At 48.9% G+C, this 4003-nt stretch overlaps 1 pseudogene; it reads right to left on the bottom strand.

Annotated features, from left to right (window-relative positions):
* Positions 1-676: 676 nt before the first annotated feature.
* Positions 677-3050, bottom strand: LOC137758928 (protocadherin alpha-1 pseudogene; annotated as a pseudogene).
* Positions 3051-4003: the final 953 nt, after the last annotated feature.

Genomic DNA, 4003 nt, shown 5'->3' with positions numbered 1-4003 from the left:
AGGTGTTGTTTCCTAACCAGATCCTATACTAAAAAATTCATTCCACGCTAAGCTTTCTAGAACCAGGAGAACTCAAAGTCGTTGGCATCAGGATACTGATCATAAAAGCAACGAAAAAATAGTTGTATATTTTAACATAAAAATTAAAATATCACCCTACAAATATATTGTAAATTATTTTTGTTTAAAACGATTTTTTTTAATTGCCCACTTTGAAACGTAAAACCTTAAGGAAAGGCAGATGGTTTCTGTAAATCTGCCTATAGTTTTTTGTCCAGGGCTTGACATTTCATTCCGAGCTATAAATAAACTTGAAAATGACAATGTATTTGACTACGTTAAGATTCTGTGTTAAATATGATCAAGACTGCTTAATATTTCAGTATTCTTTCAAAAGTATCCTACTCTTTGAACCAAGGAATATGGCAATTTGTTCCTACATTAGTTTTTTTGTTGTTTGATTCCAAGTTCTAGTCAAGATGCAGCTATAAGTAATAGAATAAATATCTACAATAAATGGTAAGATTTGTTGCAATTTTAGTGAACACTTGGAATACATCTTTTAAAGTGACATTTGAAGAGATGGTTAGATAAGTAAAAATTTTAAAAAACTAAAGCCAAAGCTTGGAAGTTGAACTTATATTACGGAGTTTGTCTCTGGATGTTCACTTCTTCCCTACGTGCTCAGATCTGGACAAAGACCGGGGCTGAAGGCCATGAGGTTGGTCTTGGGCGGCCCCCCGCCCCCAGAACACACCCGCTGCCGCCTCTGCTGCGAGTAAGACCAGCTCCCCACCTCGCTGGAGCACACCAGCGTGGGCTTCCCGGGCCCGCACGCGCCCTCGCTGGGCGGCGCCGAGCGCCGCAGCGCGGTGTACAGCAGCAGCGTGAGCACCAACAGGCTGGACACCGCGCAGATGGCGATGATCAGGTACACGTTCACATCCACCAGAGCGGCCTCCGCGCCAGCGGCGCCCGTCGACGCCCGCGAAGAGGCCTTGGGCGCCTGGCCGCTGTCCTCCAGCGACAGCAGCACGGTGGCCGTGGCCGTCAGCGCCGGCTCGCCGTGGTCCTTCACCAGCACCAGCAGGCGCTGGCGCGGCGCGTCCGCCTCGTCCAGGGCGCGCGTCGTGCTGATCTCGCCCGTGTACAGCCCCACGCGGAACGGGCTGCGCGCGCCACCCGCCGCCGGCTGCAGCTCGTACGACAGCCACGCGTTGTAGCCCGAGTCCGCGTCCACCGCGCGCACCTTCGCCACCACGTGGCCCGCGCCCACCGACCGAGCCACCCGCTGGCTCAGTGCGCCCGCCCCGCCGCCCGGCCCGGGCAGCAGCAGCGCCGGCGCGTTGTCGTTCTCGTCCAGCACGAACACCTGCAGCGTCACGTTGCTGCCCAGAGGCGGCACGCCCGCGTCGCGCGCGCTCACCTGGAATTGCAGCAGCTCCAGCTCCTCGTGGTCCAGCGGCTGCAGCGCGTACACCTTGCCGCTCTCCGCGTGCACCGACACATAGCTCGACAGCGCTCGCTCGCCCACCCGCCGCTCCACCAGCGAGTAGGACACCAGCGCGTTCTCCTGCGCGTCCGCGTCCCGCGCCGACACCGTGAAGATGTGGCAGCCGGGCGGGTTGTTCTCCTTCACGAACACCGTGTACTCGGGCTGCGCGAACGCGGGCGCGTTGTCGTTCATGTCGGCCACCTCCACGGACAAGCTGGCGGTGGCCGACAAAGAAGGCGAGCCCCCGTCCCTCGCGGTCACCCCCACCTCATAGTTTGCCACGCTCTCGCGATCCAGGGCGCTGTCCAACACCAGCGAATAGTAATTCTTGAAGGTGGACACCAGCTTGAAGGGGACATGAGGCGTCAGGGTGCAGGTCACCTACCCATTGACACCAGAGTCACGGTCAGACAAGGAGATGAAGGCGATGACGGTGCTGAGTGGAGACTCCTCTCTTACAGGCAAAGACGGATGTGACCGCCAGTTCCGGAGCATTATCATTTACATCCAGCACTTCCACTAAAACCTTGCAGTGATTTGACATTGGAGGACCTCCTTTATCAACTGTTTTTACCTGAATTTCATAGGATTTCGTTTCTTCATAATCCAGTCTACCAATTAGCCTAATTTCCCCTGAGCTGGAATCAATTTTGAATTTGTTTTTTGTTTGTTTGTTTGTTTATGTTAAGAGAAACAACATTGCCAAAGTAAAGACAATTTCGCCATTTACACTTTTGTCAGCATCAGAGGCGTTTAATGTGGTCATTAATGTTCCATTTGCTGGAACATTAGTAGTATCTAATAAGTGTACTCTGTACACGGCCTGGGCAAACCATAGGGCGTTATCATTAATGTTGAGCACCATGATCAGCAGCTGAACTGTACCTTCTAGTTCTGGTTTGCCCCCATCACTGGCTGTCAATAATAAACGAAGTTCTGGTGTATCTTCTCTATCCACAGACTTCCTCAGTTCAGGCGAAAGTGACTTACTCAGTTCACCACTTGCCTGTACATCCAAAGAGAAATAATCACTGGAGCTGAAAGTGTATGTTAGAAAAGCGTTGGTACCAATGTCTGCATCAGCAGCGCCCTCTATCGGGAAACGTGAATCCAGCAGCCTAGATTCAGGAATAAATAACCTTTGTTCTCTCACTCTAAAGACCTGTGGATTATCATTAATGTCCTTCACCTCCACCTCCACGTGCAACACCTGCAGCGGCCTGTCCACGATCACCTCCAGGTGGATACTATATTTCGTGTTCTGTTTGCATAGCTCCTCCCGGTCAATCCGAGAATTCACAAACAAAATGCCGTTCTGCAGATTTACCTCCAGAAAGTCCCCATGGCTTTTGGACGCCACCCAGAACAGGTATGACACCAACTCGGCCAGCTCCAGCCCCAGGTCCTGAGCGATGCGGCCCACGAAGGTGCCGTGTTTGGCCTCTTCACGGACCGAGTAGTGGATCTGGCTGCTGCCAGCCCCACAGGCTGTGAAGAGCAGAAGTGAGAGCAGCAGGCACCGGCCTCCCTGGCCACCTCTCCTTGAAAACAGCATCGCAAAAGCACTACTCCTTTCCTACCATTCTCACTTTACTTTAAAATCTTGCCTTTTTTTTCCCTTCATATTTGAAATAATTTATCTCCTTACCATTTTTGTCTTCTCTCTGGCAGTGACAAAATGGGGCTTCCTTCTTTAGTTTTTGGTAATCAGTATATGGAATCTCAAGTGACCCTAAATGCCAAAAGAATCCTGAAAGAGAAGAACAAAGTTGGAGGACTCACACTTCCTGATTTCAAAACTTGCTACAAAGCTACAGTAATCAAAACAGTGTGGTATTGTCATAAAGACAGACATATAGACCAATGGAATAGAACAGAGAGCCCAGAAATAAATCCTTACATATATGGTCAGACGATTTTCAACCAAAGTGCTAAGACTATTCAATGGGAGGAAAGACAGTCTTTTCAACAAATGGTGCTGGGAAAACAGGAAATCCACATGCAAAAGAATGAAGTTATACCCTTACTTAACACCACATACAAACATTAACTCAAATAGATCCATGACCTAAAGGTAAGACCTAAAACTGTAAAATTCTTAGAAGAAGATAGGGCAAAAGCTTCATGACATTGGGTTTGGCAATGATTCCTTGGATATGGTACAGGCAACAAAATTTTAAAAACAGACAAATTAGACTTCATAAAAGGTGAAAATTTTTTCCATCAAAAGACACTGTCAAGGACTTCCAGTTTCTAGTTCTGAATGTAAGGGGATTTGAAATCACCACTCCAACAAATAAAAAGCTGAGCAGACTGAAAAAAATCAACAACTCTTCTTGGCTGTGTAAGAGAGGGGAGGACACAGGGCAAACCACTACTCCCAAAATTAAAGAGACAGGTAAATACAGAAAGTCACAGATTACTTACTGGCACAGAGACCCAAGAGCAGAAGCCACTGTGGAAACCAGAGCTGGAACAGGAATATCTGAACTGCAATAGACAAATTGC

Source organism: Eschrichtius robustus, chromosome 2 (assembly GCF_028021215.1).
Source record: "Eschrichtius robustus isolate mEscRob2 chromosome 2, mEscRob2.pri, whole genome shotgun sequence".
Taxonomy (NCBI): domain Eukaryota; kingdom Metazoa; phylum Chordata; class Mammalia; order Artiodactyla; family Eschrichtiidae; genus Eschrichtius; species Eschrichtius robustus.
Note: the sequence above shows the minus strand (reverse complement) of the source record. Positions and strands in the feature narration are given on the sequence as shown.